General features: G+C 45.7%; 1 pseudogene; it reads right to left on the reverse strand.

Annotated features, from left to right (window-relative positions):
* LOC112549843 overlaps positions 1-1,616 on the reverse strand; it is a 17,241-nt pseudogene extending 15,625 nt beyond the window's left edge.
* Positions 1,617-8,116: the final 6,500 nt, after the last annotated feature.

Raw genomic sequence — 8,116 nt, forward strand, 5'->3', positions numbered from 1 at the left:
GGTTAATTTTCATTGTAGTAGGTTAAAAACGCATTCCAAAGAAAGGCAGAGGCTGTAATCAGTCTTCTTACCAGGAGTGTGCTTCTTTCTTTGTTTCAGCCTGTAGGCCTGGCAAAGTTTCTCAGAAAGGAGAAACACAGGTTTTTGTGTTACAAGGAATTTGTTGCCACTGAGATCTAACTTGATTCGGGCAAATGAGAATATTCCCAGCCCAGGTATCTGGACACCCTGAAAAAAAAGTAGCAAGAAATATTGAGGGTAGGAAAAAAAGTCTTCTGGAAGAGGTTTGCCATGTCCCATGTTATATCAGAACTTTGTGATGGTGATGTGGTGATCTCTTAACACTTTCATGTTTCTTGTGCAGAAGAGCTGGTTTGGTTCCACCTGAACACTCTGTGGCAGGGTGGGGTATTTCATAGGGTTTTTCTCTCCCTTCCCTTCACAATAAAAATTGATGTAGTAACATGGGAATCAATGTGGCTAACATAGAGGAGCCCCAAAGAGCTGACAACCAACAGGACTTGACATTGCTACGGCTCGTCTAGATGAGCCTTCCTCCATGTTCACAGGACATGTACCCCAGGCTATAATTTGATTTCATTGCCATTAGTAAGGACTGCTTGGATGAATAAGGATTTCATAAAGTTTCTGTTTCTTTGTTAGATAGGCTCACTTGAAAGAGACAAATAAGTGAGTGTGAATGATGCTAGGTTGCACTGGAATCTCAGAGCAACCTACTTGGCTGGTGCCATTGTGATGAAAGCAGAGATATGTGTCATCATGTGGAAGGCTATTTTTTAAATACGGAGATCATTTCTCTTTATAAAACAGACCAAATGAACCAAATTGGGTACATGGGGATGCAAGAAAAAATAGCAGACAGGCCCCACCTTGTTCATGCAGAGGTTATGATGAACAAATTCAGATACTTTGTCCCAGATGTTTGTGATTTCTGAAATGCAAGTGAAAGACATGTCAGATTCTTGATGACAAACACAGACAAAGGCACCACATTCAGTAGGAAAACAGTCCCCATATTTCTGACCAGTGACATTAGAAAATTGAGATAGAGTCACCGTACATAGGATAAATCCAGCTTAGGGAGCAATGAAAATTTCTCCATAGCAGATGCTTCCACCAAGATTTCATTTTCAACAAGAGTTTGGACCTGGTTCCTTGTAAAATTTTTAGCAAACGTCTGAAGCCAAAAGTCAAACCCCTTACAAGGAGTGGCATGTCTGCAGTTCAAAAAAAAATTTTTACCAACTTGTAAGCAAAAAAAAAAAGAGAAAAAAGGAGAGAAGTAGAATTTCTGAACCCTCTTATTGAAAATAAATCAGTTAATGGATGATCTGAGACCAGAAACCAACAGTCCTAGCTGCCACATCTCTGCCTTAAACTACTAAGGCATTAAGGCAGCGGGACCACTAGGTATCTACTACATATGCAGGGTACACCAAAGGGCTCATACCCCCATTTTTATATTTACATTTTCTCTGCAATGAAAGGCATGAGACCAGGCTCTGTGGGAACTTACCATCCACATGGAGGTTCTTAAGCGTTGGATAAAAGAGCTTGCAATTTTCCTCAATCTCTTTCTTCATTTGCTCCAGCATTTTGACTGGAGGATGTTCTTTCTTATGGGTCTCCTCTAGAGCCCCTCTCTTGTGAATTCTGGCTTTCTGTCTTCACTGCAAAAAACTCTGCAAAGACAAACACAGACAAGAAGCTGGCTACTTCACTCCCCAAGAGTGAAGTGGGAGCAGGGAGGTGCTGGGGTAGGAAGAGCAGAGCAGTCTCCAAGATACCATTGTTGCTATGGGACACATCATAAAGTGGGGGGGGGGAAGGGAGGAGGGGGCTTGCTGGCACTGGTCCAGCCTGGAGAAAGTTGTTGTAACAATGACATCTTCAAGCAGGGGTGTATAGCAGAGCTACCCACCCCTTAGGGATGGATTTTCTGACTTAAGCTCTGTGAAGGTGTCTGAAAATTGGGACACCCAAATTGAGGCAACCCAAGTCACTTGCCATCAATGAAATCTTGGCTCTGAAATTATGCATGGTCACACAGCAAACCAGCAGCAGAGCCAGGGATGCAGTCTTGAGCTCCCGCTTGATAAAAGTCTCCAAAGGAAGGAAGTATAGAAGGAATCAGGGGAAATTCTTTCAAATATTAACCGTTACAGTTTGAGTGGTCAGATCCATTTAGCGATCTGAAAGAAGTTATAGGAGCAGGAAAGATGATTACCCCAGGCTAACAAACAGTCCCCCACTACAGTGCACAGTAGCCCCTACATAATAGGGTGTCCTTTTACAGGGGCCACTTTGCAATTCTCTCCCAACTTTTCGAATGCCATATCTCCCTGCTTCACACACTATTTAAGAACAGAAATTCTTCTAAAAATGTAGATTCTTACTGTACAGCAAATCAAAATACTTCTGCTTAATGTTTGGACTAGAAATCCTCCTTCCAGTTGGCAAAAATTGTCATCTTTGCCTGGAAAGCCAACTATTTTCAGCATATAGAAGCAAGGCATTGTACATAGCACAGCTTGACTTACAAAGGTGTATTTTTTTTAGCTGATTAAAGTTCAGCTGTGCTTTTTGGGAAGCAGTTTAAGCACATTCCCTTTAGCTACACATTAGCAGATGCCACACAGCATGAATTGGTTCCCTACATTGATCAATCAGGTTTCAGCCTTTCTTCTCTCATATTCTCAGTTCTTTTATGGACTTCATTAGCATAACATGAAGGTTTCTGCAGTTATACACAACACCATTACAACACCATAGCAGTTATATTAACACCATTCTACTAATGCAGCCCGGGATCGAGAATGTGAGACTCAGTGGAACAATAGTGGGACGATAGCAGAAGCCTTAGCACTGTTCTCAGGGAGAAGCGAGGACAATCGCTTAGATACCTGCAATTCTAATATAATAAAGGGCTTAGTCCATCTGTCCCTCTGTCCGTAACGCGCTTGGAGCACTCTGATTGGTTACTGAAATGACCAATCAGAGTGCTCCAAGAGTGTTACAGATGGGAGGCAGTGGTGGCACCACAATAACAGCAGGGATGGAGTGGAGGAGGTGAGGCCAGCACCTCTACCCTCACTCCCCTCCCCGAGCCCTGCTCCCTGGAAATGGTAGAGCACCACTGTGATGGCAGGGACAGGGAAGACAGAGCGGGGTGGGGGAGGCGAAGCCAGTGCCGCCGGCCTCACTCCCCACCCCCCAGCCCTGCTCCTTGGAGGCAGTGGCAGTGCAGGGTGCTGCTGGAGGGGGACGGCAGGGATGGTGGGGAAACATCTTTCCGCCTCCTGCTCCCCTCCTGTTCCTTCCTCTGTCCATGTCCCCCTCCCTCCCACAATCATTCTTGCTGGGCAATTCACTAGTGTTTATATATTAATGCAAGAAGCATAGGGAATAAACAGGAGGAATTGGTGGTCCTGGTACCAGCACAGAATTATGATATAATTGTGATTATATGGAGATGTGGTAGGATAGTTCATTTGACTAAAGTATAACTTGTTCAGGAAGGATAGGCAGGGGGAAAAAAGGAGGAAATGTTGCCCTATATATATGATGACCCTCTATATGTATATGTATATGTAAAGGTGATATACATGTGTTCTTGGGGGCAGTGAAAAGTGAAAGGGAGGCCTGTTGAAAGCCTCTGGATGAAAGTCAGAGGGGAGAGCATCAGGGGGATGTCACGGTGGGTATCTACTGTAGGCCAGGAGGAAAAGGTAGATAAGGCCTTTTTTAAACAGCTGATGGAAGCTTCCAAATCGCAAGACATGGTTTGCATGGGGGACTTTAATTATCAAGTGTGCTAACCCTTGTAGCCAGGGGAGAATCCAGGGATGGGAAGGGGTGGTGGTGTGGTGCAGTTGTACTCATCCCCCTTTGATTTCAGCTCTATTCAAATTTTAAAACCATCTGCCGGGCCATGGCAACAGCATTTCTATTTGGCAGCAGTGAGGGTGTCAATTAACTTAATGGCTCATTGTGATCGACCCAATTCCTTCTAAACTCTTCACTCCACAGGTGTATTAACAGCCCCCTCCCCTTTTAAATGGTCTTTATGTTCCACCATTGCAGTTAACCTTTCCTCTGCAATTCTGCTGTCTACTAGCTGTTCCTCTTAACATAGGTCCTATTCTATAGCCTTGCAGTCTGTTTTTAACTCTAGCTAAATATATCTACTTAGGTGTGGAAACATTAACTCAGGTGACCATCAACTCAGGTGTGGGCATAACATTGTCAAGATCCTGAAGAAAGCTAGATTTTGTTTTCTGAAACTGAAAGAGATGTACATTTAATTCTACTGACAACAGGACAAAAGAAATCACAACTTTTGATTATTTTTGCCTAGTTTCTTGTGTTTGTATAGACAATAGGTAATCTAGCAAATTAATTCAAATTCCAATAAAGTTATTTTTGTTTTTGCTTCAATCTTAACCTGAATAACATTGCCCTAGCCCTCTAGCATATTATTAATACTTCTAGTCTCTTTTTCCCCAAAGAAAAATGTGTGTTGTATTATGTGTCGTGATGCATCACACCATCTGCACCCTCTTCAAAGAAATCGTAGGACGAAGGACCAGAAAGGACCTGTAAGGTCATCAAATCCAGTCCCCTGCCATGCGCAGGGGCTAATTGGGCTCGCTTAAACAAGCTCAACGAGGTGTTTGTCCAACCTTCTCTTAAAAACCACCAGGGGTGGCGACTGCACCACCTCTGCTGGAAGTTTGTTCCAGATTCTAGTTACCCGTACAGAAAAGTTTTTCTTTATGTCCAGCTGAAACTTTTCCTCAACTAGTTTGTGTCCATTGGACTGCAACCTCCTAAGGGGTGCTTTTCTGAATAGTTGCTCTCCTTGATCCTGGTGTTTTCCCTTGACCTATTTGTAGGCAGCTATCAAGTCACCCCTCACCCTTCTTTTGCTCAGGCTGAATAAACCCAGATCCTGAAGTCCCTCCTCATAAGGCCTATCCCCCAGGCCCTTGATCATGCGGGTAGCCCTTCTCTGCACCCTTTTGAGCATGTCCACATCCTTCTTGAAGTGCCATGCCCAGAACTGGACACAGTACTCCAGCTGTGGTCTCACCAATGTCAAATAGAGGGGGAAAAGCACCTCCTTGGATCTATTGGTGACACATCTGCTGAGTTCTACTTGCTCTCTTGGCAGCTTCATCACACTGGTGGCTCATATTCATTCTCTGGTAAATTGACACCCGTAGGTCCCTTTTGGATGCAGTGCCAGCCAGTAGACAGCCACCCATTGTCTAAATATGGTGAGAGTTCTTCCTACCCAGATGAAGGACCTAGCATTTGTCCCTGTTGAACCTCATCTGGTTCTGTTCACCCATAGGACCAGCCTGTCAAGGTCTTCCTGAATCCTTGATCTGTCCTCCGATGTGCCCACTTGTCCCCACAGCTTGGTGCCATCGGCAAACTTAATCATCGCACTTTTCACTCCTTCATCCAGGTCATTTATAAAGATGTTAAAGAGCATGGGCCCAAGCACTGATCCCTGGGGTACACCACTGGAGACGGTCTTCCAGGATGAAGCCACCCCATCAATTACTCGCTGAGATTGGCTGCTGAGTCAGTTGCCAACCCACCTCACTGTAGTCTGGTCTAGGCCAGTATTCTCCAGCTTAACTGAGAGGATTTCATGGGAAACAGTATCAAAGGCGTTGCTGAAGTCTAGGTAGATGATGTCCATCTCCTGTCCCATGTCCAGGTGTTTAGTTACCTGATCATAAAAGGATACCGGGTTTGTTAGGTTTGACCTCCCCCTCTATAAAGCCATGCTAGTTGCTTCTCAGTACCACAGCAGATGCAAGCTTCTGTTTGATGGCCTCCTTGACAATTTTTTCAAAGATCTTCCCCAGGACTGAAGTCAGACTGACCAGTCTGTAGTTGGCAGGGTCATCCCTCTTTCCTTTCTTAAAGACGGGTACCATGTTCACCCTCTTCCAACCATTAGGACCCACTCCTGAGTTCCATGACTCCTTGAACAGCCTTGCCAGAAGCACTGCTATGAGCTCAGCCAGCTCTTTCAGCACTCTTGAATTCAGGTTGTCTGGCCCAGCCAACTTGAAAACATCTAAATGATCTAAGAGTATCTTCACCTGTTCTGGACTGATTTATGTGCACCACTGTCATTACTGTATTATCTGCACCCCTGGCTGGTGACCAGTTCTCACCTGGTCTCAGGAACACTGATGTGAAGTAATTATTAAGGAGCTCTGCCTTTTCACAGAGGTCAACTGTGGGCTTCCCCCACCATATACAGTAGGGGTGCCACAGTGGAGCTTGATTTTTTCTTGCTCCCTATGTACCTATAGAAGGATTTTTTGTTATCTTTAATTTCAGTTTCCAGCTTGAATTCCATGGATGCCTTGGCTTTCCTTGTCACTCATCTGCAGACTCTGGCCACATGAGCATACTCTTCTCTGGATTCCAAACCATTTTTTCATTGCATGTGCGCCTCTTTTTTCTTTTGAGAAGTTCCCTAATGTCTCCATTGAGCCAGGCGGGTCTCTTGGCCCCTCCCCCTCTTTTTGATTGCATGGGGATAGCCTCTTTTTGAGCAGTAAGAATAGCTTCCTTGAGGAAGTGCCATCCTTCATGAACTCCAAAGTCATCCAGTTGCTGGTTGCAAAGGGTCTTTCCAAGTAGACTCCTGAGTTTACCAAAGTCTGCCTGTCTGAAGTCTAGGACTTTTGTTCTGCTGATAGAATTCACAGCCTTTCGGTGGATGGTAAATCTGATCAGATCGTGGTCGCTGTCACCCGGAGCACCTCCAATCTTCAGGTCGCTTACCATATCTTCCCCTTTGGCCAGCACCAAGTCCAGAGTGGCCTTACCTTTAGTTGGCACCACCATATCCTGTGTCAAGAACATGTCATCTATAGTCACCAGGAAGTTGGTTGGTTTGCTGGAGCTGGCTGAATGATCTTCCCAGCAGATGTCAGGGTAGCTGAAGTCACCTATGATAATCAAGTCTTTAGTACTGGCTGCTTCTGCCAGTTCACTGTAGCATGCCTGATCATTCTCCTCTTTTTGGTGGGGAGGCCTGTCTGTACTTTGTAATTAAAAGTGCCTCGACACAGCAGAATCCTTAGCATAATGCGAGTACTCGGTGCAAGGGATGCCTCGCTAAGGTGGGAAAAGCCTTGGTGCAGTGACCAGCTCCTGCCAAAACTAGCAGCTGCACAGTTTGGATGCATGCTACCGATTGGCTCATTGTAAATTATTCATACCCGGCGGCTAGCAATTGGCTCATTAGCCGTATAAAAGCTTGGGTAGTCTCCGCCCAAGTCGGAGAACTCCGCGTGTACGTTGGGAATGAGTTCCTTGTGTACCTTGGAGCAAAATTGGAGGCCTGATCAACCACCAACCACTCCCCATCGCCAACCGTCCTGACGTACCCCGCACCCTGCATGCTCGGAAAACATCGGTGTGCCACCCGGTTTCTTTCTTTTGTTTTGTCATGACCCAAAAGGCATGAATGTGTGTGTGCTTCGGCATCAGAATTATCCATGTTAAGTTGCAGAACATTGCACGGGAGTTTCCTGTAGCAAGAGGAGACTCCGGTGCAGGGACCAGTTTCCCGCCTATTCTGCAGCTTCTTTTGCAGAGTGCATTGCTCGAGTTGCAAGAGGAATGCACGGTGCAAAAGAGTTCCCACCACCGGTATGCAAATTTGTTCCCCGTGATTGGCTAGTGCTAAATTATTCACACGTGGCGGCTAACGATTGGCCTGTTAGCCATATAAGAGGCTTGAGCAGTTTCCGCCCAAGCCGAAGAAGACTCCACATCCATCTCGTGGGGACTCTGGGTACACGGCAGGGTAATAGAAACCCTGTGTGAGATCCAGAGGAGCGTGGCGGCCTGCTCCACCGCCCACCTCTTCCCGTCTTTGAGCGTGACTAATATAAGACGTATTTACGATTTCTACATTGGTGGCCTGTTCACCCAGAGCATCCGGAGCTCTGCGCCGTGGAGCCTAGCAACCTCCACGAGACGGTCTTTGTTGTGTCTGTCTGTAACTGCAACTTAATCAAGCTTTCCAGCCTACACCATTGCCATCTCGGTGTAA

The sequence above is a fragment of the Alligator sinensis genome, unplaced genomic scaffold (genome assembly GCF_000455745.1).
Source record: "Alligator sinensis unplaced genomic scaffold, ASM45574v1 scaffold602_1, whole genome shotgun sequence".
In the NCBI taxonomy this organism is placed as follows: domain Eukaryota; kingdom Metazoa; phylum Chordata; order Crocodylia; family Alligatoridae; genus Alligator; species Alligator sinensis.